The following is a 14825-nucleotide window of genomic DNA, read 5'->3' as shown; positions in this document are numbered from 1 at the left end:
CAAGGTTGCATAGGCAGGGAGTGGCAGAGATGGAACTCAGTGCCAGGCCTTCTGACCCCAAGCCTAATGCATTTTTAATCCCCTGTGTTGTTTAGAATAAGTCGATTATTTTGACTCATCAAGACTAGCATCCTGAATATGCATGTCATTGATTGCACACAAAAATGATTAAATGCAAACCAATCACCACTGCTTAAAGCAATGGCAGATACATACCTTGCCCCGTAAAGGCCCCACTAAACAAGGATGTTGAGAGGGGAACATGCTCCCTGGGGCTCACAGCCCCCAGATGCCTTTCTTTGATGCTAATTCCCACTGGGAACCAGGAATTTCCTGCTACTTTTCACCTCCTTCAAGAGGAACACTAAACTAGTGTGTTCTATTTTCTCTCTGGGCTAGCAGATTCCGAAGGACAGTGACTATGAGTAGTCCCCTTGAAATTTCTGTCCATCATAATAACTATCATGTTGATAGCTCAGTTGGTAAAGAATCTGCCTGCAATGAAGGAGACCCCAGTTTGATTCCTGGGTTGGGAAGATTCAATGGAGAAGGGATAGGCTACCCACTCCAGTATTCTTGGGCTTCCCTTGTTGCTCAGCTGGTAGAGAATCTGCCCTGCAATGCGGGAGACCTGGGTTTGATCCCTGGGTTGGGAAGATCCCCTGGAGAAGGGAAAGGCTACCCACTCCAGTATTCTGACCTGGAGAATTCCATAGACTGTGTAGTCCATGGGGTCGCAAACAGTCAGACACAACTGAGTGACTTTCACTTCACTGACATACTCAACCTATAGATGCTGAATGAATGAAAGGGCCTAGATAACTGGAGTGACTTGTCTAGATGGAATTAGCATTGAGAAAGTTAAGTACATGTTGCATTATTGAAGCAAAATAAAAACTTCAATAACTCTGCTTTCTTTTTATGACATGCCAGCTTCCTTCATTGTTAACGGCCTCCTCCAGGCTTGCTGAATTTGACTCTCTGACTCTGTGGTTTCATCTGCTGCAATTCTGTGGATCTGGCCTTTCCTGCTCCATCAGTTGTCAAGCCGCTTCTCTTTTAATGCAGCATAACAAACTGTTTTAATAATGCATTTGTTGTACAATGAAGTTCTCTTAAATCTAGTTCTGATAGCGATTTGGAAGCACAATATGCTTATATTTTCAAATTTTGCTGTTGAAGGAAACTGAAATCTGAATATTTCTCTATCATTCTGATAAATTTCCATCATGGACCCTCATGTGAATAGTACAATTTAGCCAATGGCCTCTTGTGGATAATAGACCAATGCATCAGAATTAAACAGAGCTGAGTCCATGCATCTTTTAAAATCATCAAATACAAAGTCCTCCTGGTCACATAAATATAAATGAAAGGTTGATTGTATTACAGCCTGCAAGCATACAGTGTGTGTTGAGATAGCTGCATGCCAGCCTACGCTATTGATTATTAAACTCAGATGTGAATTTTTCCATCAGGGTCTTTAGAGGTTGGATTCTTTATTTTTCTCTTGGTAGCCACATCTTAAAAAAACCTATATTTTTTCTTTTTACATGCAGGAGGGCAGGATCTTTCTTAGAGGCCAGGGCAGTGCTTTGGGTCTAGTGGAAGGGAGTGGACTCTCGCACTGCTGCGTTCTGGGCACCATGTCCTCAGCACAAGGCTGCTGTACCCTTGCTGGGTTGTCCTGGGAAGCTGCAGGAGAATTCTGCACTACGGCACTGACTCTGTCACAAGTTAGGCTGCAGAGGGCTTTTCTTTGGTCTTTTCCAAGCAAACTCTTAACTTTTTCAGACTATCTGTCGTTACTCCTTCAACTCCAGACAAATTTTTCAAAAGGGAAGATCCTCAAGTGGTGTAGGAGGAACACGGGATGCACAGAGGTGTTGCAACAGGTACATTCATAGAGAGAGTGGCTCGGAATGTTTTTCTTCCTTACAAACTCAGGAAGGAACACATCAGTGGCTCCAGAATTTCTACAACATTAAGTTCAGCCACATGCAATTGCTGACATGCAATCATTCTTGATGTTAAGAAAGGTTATTCAGTGTGGTTCAACCTAATGGAAAGAGCTTAGGAACAGCAAGTTGGTTGGAGGTGGGAACTTCGGAGGCTTGTAATTGGATTAGCAAATAAAAACAAAATCATTGTTTTAAGTATATATATTTCTATATATGGATTGCTTAAGAGAAGCACTAATGGATATTACTGGGGCCAAAATCCTCTCAGTAGCCACCTTCTGTGCTGTGCTTGATGGAGAGAAGGCAGTTGGGTGAAGGGCTCTGTGATAACCATCAAGAGTTAATACAGGTTCAGATTACTCTTATACACACATTCTTTGCTTTTTCTTTCTGGTTCCTCTATTTTTCAATTGGCCAGTGACTTAAAGAAGAGAAAAAGAGGGAATTTACCAGAAATTAGAGAATATCCCCCAAATATATCAGTTATAAATAGAGTTAAAATTCAGTGAAGCAGAATCAGGCATATGAATCATAACTGTGATTTTACTAGGGTAAGCACTTATGGGAGCAATTTGTCAATATGAAAGAACATATTTTGAAAATCAAAGAAAACATACTTTAGGCACTCAATGACAGTGCATTTTATGTAGCACAGAAATCCTGGCCAAACAGGCTGTAGGCATATGGCATTGATGGGGACGCTCTGCATTTGTGGGGCTCAGTGTGTGTGTCTGTGTGTGTGAGTGTAACATGAAAGACTACAAGGACATTTATAGATGTATCAACCTCTTTGTGAGCCTCCTTTCTTTATTTCATCTCCCTTAATTTTTCTGCTTCTTAACTTCAGTCTTGACTGTCACGTCGTAGAAGGAGAATGTCATGTGATGAGGCTGTGTACTCAGTATGAGACCACCTGAAGTTCTCAATGGAGTGGTTCTGGGATGCTAAAGCTGTTTATTCTACAATTTAAATCCTCTGTGAAACACCAGTGCCCCTAAGAAGGAAGGCACACTGACTTTTCCATCACTTCCAATCTCTACTTCATTACCAAGTCCTGTGTTTTTTATTCACTGTATGTTTAAAAAATTTGTTTTCACCTCTTCTTGCTATATCTACCATCACTGCCTTAGTTCAGTCTCTCATCTTCTTTGTCTTGGACTTCAGCAACCATCTCCCAATGGTGTCTTTCCCTCCAATATCTGGTCTTATCCTCCTCAAGTGTACTCTCCACAGTCTGGCATTCAAAACTGAGCAGTTAATCTACTGTGTAAAGCCCTTTCTCCACAGAGCAAATTCTAGATGGCAATCATTACATGCTTTGCTTCCATCCCCGTCACCTTGAGTGACCCCATCTCCTCCACTGCCCCCACACTGGTGACGGCCACACAGAGCGTGGCACTTCATGCCGCCTCCTCTTCCTCCACCCAGAAAGGATCTCTTCTGCTTAGAGTTTTGTTCTTCAGTTGCTCAATCATGTCCGACTCTTTGTGACCCCATGGACTGCAGCACAACAGGCTTTCTTGTCTTTCACCATCTCCCAGAGCTTACTCAAACTCATGTCCATCGAGTCTGTGATGCCATCCAACCATATCATCCTCTGTCATCCCCTTCTTCTCCTGCCCTCAATCTTTCCCAGCATCAGGGGCTTTTCCAATGAATTGGCTCTTCGCATCAGGTGGTCAAAGTATTGGAGCTTCAGCTTCAGCATCACTCTTTACAATAAATATTTAGGACTTATTTCCTTTAGATTGACTGGTTTGACCTCCTTGCAGTCCAAGGGACTCTCAAGAGTCTTCTCCAACACCACAGTTCAAAAGCACCAATTCTTCAGTGCTCAGTCTTCTTTATGGTCCAACTCTCACATCCATACATGACTACTGGAAACACCATAACTTTGACTAGATGGACCTCTGTCTGCTTGGAATGACTTTCTCCAAACCAGAGCCCACAGTATTTTCACATGGTCACACCCATATTGAGCTGTGCTTGTTTCATTCACTCATTTACTCATTCTTTCTTTATTTTACTGCTCAGTTGTCATGGATAGAAGGTTAAGCCACAGGTTTTAGTGACCTTACTTTTATGTCAGGATGAATACAGTTGGCCCTATGTATCTACAGATTCTGCATCCATAGATTCAACCAACCATGGATTGAAATATTTGGGAAAAAACACCAGAAAGTTCTAAGAAGCAAAACTTGAATTTTCTGCACACCAGCAACTGTTTACACAGCATTTACATTGTAGCTAAAACTGTATATAGCATTTACATTGTATGAGGTATTCTAGAAATGATTTAAACTCTATAGAGGAAGGATATACACACCGCTATGCTCATTGCAGTATTATTTACAACAGCCAAGATGTGGAAGCAGCCCAAGTCCTCACCAGTAGAGGAATGGGTAAAAAATATGTGGTACATACATACACACACACACACACACACACATATATATAATATTGTGTGTATATATATATATATATAGATTATGAGTCATAAAAAAGAACAAAATCTTACCATTTGCAACACGAGGGATGTAAAGGGTGTTATGCTAAGTGAAATAAGTCAGAGAGAGAAAGACAAACACTATGATTTCTTTTCCATGTGGATTCTAAAAAAAAAACAACAAAAAACCTAACTAAACAGAAACAGTCATAAGTACAGAGAACAAACTGGTGGTTGTCGGGGTGGTGGTGGGACATGAGAGAAACAGGAGAGGGGGATTTAAGCTGTACTATTTTCCAGTTACAAAATAAATGAGTCATGAATATGAAATGTACAATGTCAGGAATATAGTCAATAATTATGTCATGTATTTGTACAGTGACAAATGATACTAGATGTATTATCGTGATTATTTTGAAATGTATAGAAATTTTGAATTATTATATTGTGCACCAAGAACTGAAATAATATTCTAGGTTTGTTGTACTTCAAAACTAAACAAACTCTTGAAAAACAGGTCAAATTTGTATTAGGGGATTAGGGGAAGGGAGATTAGATGAAATTAGTCAAAAAGTACCACCTTCCAGTTATAAGATAAATAAGTACTAGAGGTGTAATGTACAACATGATTAATATAATTAACACTGCTGTGTGTTATGTATGAAAGTTGTTAAGAGAGTAAATCCTAAGAGTTCTCATCAAAGGGGAGAAATTTCTTCTACTTCTTTTGTTTTGTATCTATATGGGATTATGGATGTTCACTAAATTTATCGTGGTAATCATTTCATAGTGTATATAATTCAAATCATTATACTGTACTGTACCCCTTAAAATTATACAGTATTGTATGTCGATTACAAACACAAACAAAATGGGAGGCTGTGCTTAGATTATATACAAATACTATAGAAGTTTATACAAATGATTTAGTATTCACAAATTTTGTATCCATGAAGGTCTTGGAACCAAACCCCATGGGTACCATGGGAACTATTGTGCTAAATTTGTTTAAATATAAATTTATTTATTTTAATTGGAGGTTAATTACTTTACAATATTGTATTGGTTTTGCCATACATCTACATGAATCTGCCACAGGTATACACGAGTTCCCCATCCTCAACCCCCCTCCCTCGACCCTCCCCGTACCATCCCTCTGGGTCATCCCAGTGCGCCAGCCCCAAGTGGGGTTTTGGGGCAGAAGGAGAGCAAGAGAGTATTATGACTTAGACTAATTATCTAATATTACTCCTTGGAGATGGTTTGATGGGTTCTTAAGTTAGGGTCCGTGGATATCATGTATCAGTGTATTTCTTTCTGGGGATGAAGTCTATAGCTTTATTTATAGCCTCAAAGGAATTCAAAACCCAGAAGGATTAAGAGGAGAGTGTATGTATATCTTTGTGTGTGTGTGTGTGTGTGCACATTCCAGCTACCTTTTCTTATTCTTAGAAAATTTCCTTCCATTTTAGACCATTTCTACTCATATGCTATTTGTAATAAATTGCCTTTTCTTTCAAACATTCACATTTATGCCTCAATTGAAAAATCTTTGCTGAAATTTTAAGCAATTCTTTATCTTTTCCCATAAAACCATATTATTAGTACAAACAGATGTCTGATGATCAACAGAGAATGTTTAAACTTGGGCTTCAAAGCTTTTGAAAGATGTCAGATTACAGAAATAATGATTACTTTTATCATAGATGTATTACTAGAGATCAAAGTCACAAAGTAAAATTTGTTGGCACAAGTTAGAAAAAGGTAAAACAACAACAATAGCAACACAGATATAAGAAAATATCTAAAGAGGTTGAAAGTATTGTTCTTGAAAAATGTACTTAAGTCAGACACAGTAAACAAGCAAAGAAATATGTAGACAGATTAAAAGCCTATCAAATGGTAATGATGACCCTATGTGCGAGACAGCAAAAGAGACACAGATGTAAAGAACAGTCTTTTGGACTCTGTGGGAGAAGGTAAGGGTGGGATGATTTGAGAGAATAGCATTGAAACATGTATATTATCATATGTGAAGTGGATCGCCAGTCCAGGTTCGATGCATGAGACAGGATGCTCAGGGCTGGTGCACTGGGATGACCCTGAGAGACGGGATGGGGAGGGAAGTGGGAGGGGGGTTCAGGATGGGGAACCCACGTATACCCATAGCTGATTCATGTCAATGTATGGCAAAACCCACCACAATATTGTAAAGTAATTAGCCTCCAATTAAAATAAAGAAATTAATTAAAAAATAAATAAATAAAAAGAGCTAAAAAATAAATAAATACTGACCCCCCCCGCAAAAAAAGCCTATCAAATGCTCAATTTAAAACACAGTTATCTAATGAGACCATGGATATGAAAGAAGGTTTTATTTGAAAGAAAGATTATCTTGGATAGAAATTGAGAAAATTTGTGAAGATTGTATTAAGGAATTTGAAAACACTTTCTCTGATATCTAAATAACTAATTTTTTTAAGTGAAAGAATTAAAGCTTGAACTTTTAAAATAAAGACAAATGAGAAATGTTTGTATGCTAGAGAGAATAATTTAGTGTAATAGTCTCAAAGGTTTTTTTTTTTTTTCTCCCCTGTATGTTCTAAGTTATAGTATGCTTGGGAATTGAATGGAATAAATATTGCCCTGGGAAATTTAGGTAAGAATTGGGCTTCTCCCTGTTTGGAAAAGAGTGTAAGTGATTTAAACTCCAAAAATGATAAAGAGTGTGTAAAGTGAAGAAGGAGAAGAAAGAATTAGGAAAAATGGGGAGGAATAAGAAAAGGTAGAGGAAGAATGAAAAAGAATAACAACAAAGAGGCTAAAAGAAAGAGGAGGGAGTAAAATGGGAAGGAAAAAGAGAGGAGCGGAGGAGGAAGGAGGAGAAGATAGGGAGATAGGAGATACAAGACTGCTGGGCTGGAATGCCTTACTTGTGATTGCTGTGTGTGATTCTGAAGAATCTTGAGAATTGTGTTCCCTGACCCTCTACACTGCCTGGTAAAGGATCAGGAGAGAACCTCTAGGAGGCAAGGTCCCAGTAGTTATGCATTTGTGCAGTGTAAGAAGATTGCCTTTTCACAAGGTCTTAGCTGGGACCAGAATTTACAGAAGAGAGAATTTATTTCAAATCAAAAGCCTTGAGCCAATGTGCCCATGCCATGGGATTCACCGGCCCTATTGTGTGCCCTGACATCCAGAAACAGCTGGCTTGGTAGCTCAGTGGGATGGTCCATGAAGACTCAGTTACCACTCTGGTTGGGTTGCAGCCTGTATGTTATTCTACAAGACGTGGATTCAACCTGAGCCAGTGACCAATATCTGGTGCTGTTTTTTCCACAGCCAGAACACAGGAGTCCTGACACCAAAGAAGTGTGGCATATCTCATTATTATCACCAAATATGCTTAACAGTTTTTATTTATCCTTGTGTTACTGAACTCGAGTTCTGGTGCTTGCCACTCCAAAGACAATACTTGAGAGACAAGTGTTGGTAGGAATAGAATTGCTTTATTCAGGAGGTCAGCAACTTGAGGAGAAAGTGGACTAATGTCCAAAAGTCAACTCCCCACTGCCGACTGGGGGCAAGACCTTTTAAAGGGGAGTTTTATGGGGGTATAAGCAGAGCAAGGGAGCTATGTGCAAAACAGCCCAGTCAGCTCTGACGATTATCTTGAAATTAGTTCTGCAGTGGTCTGGTCAGTGTCATCTTGATTGTTATAAGTAGAGCTAATCTTCAGTTCCAGGATCAGTTTGTTCCCATTTCTTTGAGGCCAGTTCTTGCAATTGTATAAGATGGAGCAACTAATGTCAAAGCTATAGTTAACTTCTTCCACCTGGGTTGGGGTTTCAGTATCTGCAGAACAGCTCAGAGGATATGACACAGAATATTTATCTATAGCTCTTGAGGAGGAACTAAATGTCTTTGACTTTGTTTAATAAGTTAACTGTTATTATTTCATCCTGTTTGACTGCCTTTCTTTGTTTTTGCATTTTTTCATTTCTTTCATTAAATTTATTTAAAAGAGTCATTGCCAGGACTCATGCGGAGGAGCTTTTCCCTGTGTTTTCTTCTAAGAGTTTTATGGTGTCAGGCCTTACATTTAAGTCTGAAATCTGTTTTGAGTTAATCTTTTTGTGAGCAGTATAAGAAAAGCATTTAGGCTTATTCTTTTGCAGGTGAATATCCAATTTTCCCATAGCATCTTTGTCCTTGTTAAATATCCCTTTTGAAATCTCCTCTGTTTCATCACCAACAGAGTTGGCTTTGTTGTATGTGATCAAGAGCTCTGTCTGATATTATCCATTGCCCACTTCCTAACTTACAAAATTAATACTTATAAAACTAATAGTTTATGAGGGGCTTCCCTGGGGGCTTGGATGGTACAAAATCAGCCTGCAATGCAGGAGACCCTGGTTTGATCCCTGGGTTTGGAAGACCCCTTGAGAAGGATATGGTAACCACTCCAGTATTCTTGCCTGGAGAATCCATGGGCCAAGAGGAGCTTGGCAGGCTATAGTCCATGGGGTCATAAAGAATTGGGCATGACTGAGTGACTAACACACACACAATAGTTTATGAAACATTCATCTAGGTGATTAGGAAGATTCTTGGATTTTGTAGGCAAATGGCAGTTTCTAGATATTATTATAATATCCATTTTTATAGATGGGAAAACTGAGGCTCACAAAAGTCAAGTAACTTAATATGTGGCAGGTCTGAAGCCTGCCAGTAGTGTGTTGCTCTATCCTGTGATTCTTTTAACTATCTGGAAGGGATGGGAGGAGAAATTGTCAGACCTGAGAGTCTGTCACGACTGCATTCTGAGTTCATTGTTGTCAGAGAGTATCAATATTGTCTTGAAAGCTTTGTCTATTTTCAGTACACCTGTCACTTTCCATCACAGGAGAGATTGTAGAGGACACCAGGAATATGGTTCAGAAATCTCTTCTAAGCATTTCCCATAATATGTGAATGGAGGCTTTTCTGCTCATCCTTTCTAGGACTGGAAGGAGGAGTTCTGGAAATCAGGAGTCTTCCTCATTGTGTTGTAATGCATTCCCTTAGCTGTGTAATCTGGCCCAGAGCTCCCCACCTCAAAGCCCTCAGGGGCCTTTGTTGTTGCTACCGAGCTCTTAGGCCTTGATTTCCCTGCTCTTTGCTCTCTTAATTTCCCTGTCTTTGCTCTTTTCTCTTTAACTACCTTGCTATTCTTTCCAGTACTTCTCCTCTTCCCCAGAGAATGAAAGTTGTGGAAAAATGTTCTTTGCACCTATTGCTTACATATAATAGCTTTCGTGGATTAGAAAAAAGTTTCCTGATATTTCTTAAATAATGTGATACTTAACTTCATTATTTCTAAGACTTTCTCCAGGCTAAATAAATGCTGTTTGTAGTGTTTGCACCTTCCAAATAATTGCAGACATTTCTTTAGTCTTGCAATTATAAATATTTATCCCCATTAACCTTTTTATTTGCACCATACTTGGTGATTCTCAGTTCAGCTTTGTTTTCTATTCTCTGATTTTTTTTTTCAAATAGAATGTTGTTATTGTACAGTCACTAAATCATGTTCGACCCTTTGTGACCCCATGCCCTGCAGCATGCCAAGCTTCCCTGTCCTTCACCTGGAGTTTGCTCATGTCCACTGAGTCAGTGATGCTGTTTAACCTTCTCAAGTTGAATACAGGGCTCCAAATTAGACATTCTATTCTAAGTTCAGATCCATTAGAGTTGGAATGAAGGGACATGGGATTTCCTCTCTGCATGAGGCAATAGTTTTGTATTTAACCCAAGATAGGTCTCCTTTTGGGGTGGGAAATGGCAGCTTTCATGTAACATCATAAGATGTGCATATTCTGTGATTGCTGTCATATATGTATTACATATTCTGTATCTCTTCCTTTTTTCCTTTGTATTTTTAACCACTGCAGGTTTATTTATTACTGTGTTGTCTTCACTGTTATTAGCAACAGCTCTCAATGTAGTGTCATCTGCAAACTTCATTTAAGTACCATTTGCTATCTCTGCTAGATCATTAATAAAGATGTTAGCCATAAGCATCTTGGCAAGTTGCTACAACTTCACTTTTAGGAAAAGGGGAGGATGTAGAGGAAGTGTTTCCTGACATAAAATATTGAGCTCCTCTCCTTGTTTTATTGGTGTCTGAGGCCCTCCCAAGTGTCTGCTGAGACGGTGGCCCCTCCGCTAACAGGGACTTGACTGCATGCTGCTTCTTGTCATGTTTTCACTGTGTTAAAATGAGTTTTCTTAAATTAAAAAAAAATCACTGATTTTTGTTAAATCAACAGGAAAAAAATGTGAAGTATTTCTAAAAATTTGAAATGTTGATATTTGGGAAGTCAGATAGGCAAAGAACTGAGGAATAACATTTGAGCCAAAGAATTCTATTATCTCGGGAGGTGGATAAAGATAAAAAACAAGCCTAAAGAAAGAAAGGAACTCATTTACCTGCCCCCAGGTGTGTTTTGGGTGAAATTTATGTATTTCCATCTTTCCCTTTTCTCTGATCTGCTCAGGGCTCCTTACACTGTCCACATCTGTCTGCCAGCCTATGTTTGGATCATGAATACATGCCCTCCAAGCTGTATGACAGCCTCTTCATCTTAGACTGGGTCAAACTTTTAGGTGCAGCCATTGAAAAACACCTTTCCTCTTTCACATGTCCTGTCATCACTCTCCTTTTCTCCTCCCGAAACTCAGACATGGATCATCACTTAGGTGCAGGTTGGCTGACCTCCCCAACTCTCCAAAATCTGACAAAATCTAACTTAGGAACCAAGCAGAAAAGAAATTGCCAAATCAAAACAGATAGTCCACATATTGCAATTCATTGGTTCTGATTATATACACAATTCCAGCAAGCTGGTGGCCAGATTGGTGATTCATTGTGTGTGTTTGCTGTGTTCCCTCCTCTTCCTTTCTAAGCAGGTAGAAATTATGCAGGGTGGGAAGCAGAGCCTGCTGAAGAGCTAGAGCTGTCTCTGTCATTTGTGATGTTAGTCTGGACTTCAGGCTTTCACAATATTTCTGCAAATGTTACTGCAAGAGAGGAGAAAGGTTTACACAAGACTGGGAAGGTCAAAGCAGAACTGAAGGCCTTGCCTGCAGCAGTCCTGGGATCTGATCCCTGTAGGGCTGGGGGAGGGGGTAGGAACTGATGCTGAAAGATCCCAGAGTCTTAGGCACATGTGGCCACAGAAATACTCCTGGGCTCTGTGAGCAGCGGGAAAGAGGCACTTGGAGGAAACCTACATCTGGTGTGCATTGACAACTGATGACCACGGGAACTCAGGGGAACCTTGACACAACCTGGGGAGAAGAGACCAGTGACACCAAAGAGTGCTATTTCTTGCCAGCCAGATGGCATGGATCTTGGAGTTAAAGAGATTTAAATAAAACAGTAAAAATGCTTTTTCCCACCTAAGTTGTGGTCTTAGAGTTCTCTTTGCTCTATTTGATTATCTACTTGCCTGGTGAGTAGTAAACTAAAGTGGATAACTGGTTTACTGAAAGTCACAGAGGGTTCACACTATTGACATAAAGAAAATAAAATCCTTTGATTTGGAGGGAACAGTTCATCAAGGATCCCTGGGGAAGTGGCAGGTGTGGAAGAGTTTATTGTCCCCAAGCGTCTGTCCTTCCTTCAAGTCACAGGGTACACCACCTCCCACTGTATTTCCCAGACTCCCTTACAGTTAGCTGTGATCATGTGACCACATTTTGGCTGCTGAGAAATGAGCAGAAGCCACTTTGCTGCACATCCTTAAAAATAAAGTCGCTTGGACCTGTTCCCTTTGCTCCTTCCTTTAGGCTAGAACAGAGACGTGGCATTGACCCAGCTTTGATCATGCAAGAAAAAAGATAATCCAGAAGAAGTTGAAGAACCAAGACAGAAGAAATCTGGTTTCCTGACTGACTTTTCAAAGAGAAGCTACTCAACAAGGCTACACTATCCAGACAATTACAGGAGAGAAATAAACCTCTGTCTTATGGAAGCCTTTCTATTTTTAGTGACTTTTTGTTACAGGAACTTAACATTTACTTCAACATATATAGCAGATACCAATATTTGCTTGCTGCATCTGTTATCAAACATGTAAACAATAATGTTCACATCCTCTGAGAAGTAGAGAGTGAATTATAAAAATTCTGAAGATTGGATGTTTAAGTTTTAAATATACCATATGCATAAACATTATTTTTGTCCTTGAATTTTATGTTTAATATATAATGAGGAGCTCTACCTCCCCTCCCCCCCCATCACCAAATATTCTTCAGAAACATTCTTTTTAATGACATGACATCTGGATATGCATAATTTATTAATGAACCTCATGTTGTTAGGTATTTAAATCATTTCCAGGCTTTTAGGTTATTTGTAGTGCTGCCATGAATATTTTGGCACATAAATCTTGGACTTTCTCTTTTATAGTTTCCTAAGGTTGGTGTCTTAGAAGTAGAATATGTGATGTAGATATCAATTTTCCTCTTTTTTCCAGTCCTGGACCATCCAAGACAATCTTCAAACAGTCCTAATACCAAACCTTCGCCCTATGTATCTCCAAAAAAAAATATTTTAAAAGATGTTTTATCCAAATTTGCTTCTAAAATGAAATTCATTTTCTATAATATGAAGTTCTGGAATCTCCTTAATTACAATTTACCTTTTACAAATTTATTTATTTATTTTGACCGCATATTAAGTTTTTTATTTTTTCTCTCAAGTGTGACGTTCTAGATAATTTCTAAATAACCATTTTTTAGCTTTTAAAAATATTTATCATTGACTGATTATTATTTACAGTATTGGTTTGATTTCTGTCATACATCAACCTGAATTAACTGTAGGTATAGGTGTACATATGCCCCTGCCCTCTTGAATTTCTCCCACTTCCTGCTCATTGCCACCCCTCTAGGTTATTACAGAGCCCCCATTTGAGTTCCTTGAGTCATGCAGCAAATTCCCATTGGCTATCTATTTACGTATGTTAGTATAAATGCATCCATACTACTCCGTTTATCTCACCCACTCCCTCTTCTCCCCTACCCTGTGCATAAATCTGTTCTCTATGTCTGCATCTCCATTGCTGCTCTGTGAACAGGTTTATCAGTACCATCCTTCTAGATTCCATATATATATGCATCAATACATGGTATTAGTTTTTCTCGTTCTAACTTTCTTTTTTTTTTTAATTTTGTTTCTTATTTATTTATTTATTTTTACAATATTGTATTGGTTTTGCCATACATTGACATGAATCCACCATGGGTGTACACGTGTTCCCCATCCTGAGCCCCCTCCTGCCTCCCTCTCTATCCCATCCCTCTGGGTCATCCCAGTACACCAGACCCTAGAATCCTGTTTCATGCATTGAACCTGGACTGGTGATTCGTTTCACATATGGTAACATACATGTTTCAATGCCATTCTCCCAAATCATCCCACCCTCGCCCTCTCCCACAGACTCCAAAAGACTGTTATATACATCTGTGTCTCTTTTGCTGTCTTGCATACAGGGTTATCATTACCATCTTTCTAAATTCCATATATATGCATTAGTATACTGTATTGGTGTTTTTCTTTCTGGCTTACTTCACTCTGTATAATAGGCTCCAGTTTCATCCATCTCATTAGAACTGATTCAAATGTATTCTTTTTAATGGCTGAGTAATACTCCATTGTGTATATGTACCACAGCTTTCTTATCCATTCATCTGCTGATGGATGTCTAGGTTGCTTCCATGTCCTGGCTATTATAAACAGTGCTACAATGAACATTGGGGTACACGTGTCTCTTTCAATTCTGGTTTCCTCGGTGTGTATGCACAGCACTGGGATTGCTGGGTCGTATGGCAGTTCTATTTCCAGTTTTTTAAGGAATCTCCACACTGTTCTCCATAGTGGCTGTACTAGTTTGCATTCCCACCAACAGTGTAAGAGGGTTCCCTTTTCTCCACACCCTCTCCAGCATTTATTGCTTGTAGACTTTTGGATCGCAGCCATTCTGACTGGCATGAAATGGTACCTCATTGTGGTTTTGATTTGCATTTCTCTGATAATGAGTGATGTTGAGCATCTTTTCATGTGTTTGTTAGCCATCTGTATGTCTTCTTTGGAGAAATGTCTATTTAGTTCTTTGGCCCGTTTTTTGATTGGGTCATTTATTTTTCTGGAAATGAGCTGCAGGAGTTGCTTGTATATTTTTGAGATTAATTCTTTATCAGTTGTTTTGTTTGCTATTATTTTCCCCCATTCTGAAGGCTGTCTTTTCACCTTGCTTATAGTTTCCTTTGTTGTGCAGAAGCTTTTAATTTTAATTAGGTCCCATTTGTTTATTTTTGCTTTTATATCCAGTATTCTGGGAGATGGGTCATAGAGGATCCTGCTATGATTT

The 14825-nt window shown here is 39.2% G+C and overlaps 1 long non-coding RNA gene across 1 annotated transcript in view; it reads left to right on the top strand.

The window, feature by feature from the left end:
- The window catches only part of LOC123328858, a 55197-nt gene extending 42555 nt beyond the window's left edge, over positions 1-12642 (top strand). Inside the window, exon 2 of the long non-coding RNA XR_006543862.2 lies at positions 12241-12642. This is a non-coding gene — a long non-coding RNA (uncharacterized LOC123328858). The remainder of the gene's footprint in view (positions 1-12240) is intronic.
- The last annotated feature ends 2183 nt before the right edge of the window (positions 12643-14825 follow it).

This window comes from Bubalus bubalis, chromosome 13, assembly GCF_019923935.1.
Source record: "Bubalus bubalis isolate 160015118507 breed Murrah chromosome 13, NDDB_SH_1, whole genome shotgun sequence".
Lineage (NCBI taxonomy): Eukaryota > Metazoa > Chordata > Mammalia > Artiodactyla > Bovidae > Bubalus > Bubalus bubalis.
The sequence above is the reverse complement of the archived record's forward strand: the minus strand, read 5'-3'. Positions and strand labels throughout refer to the sequence as shown.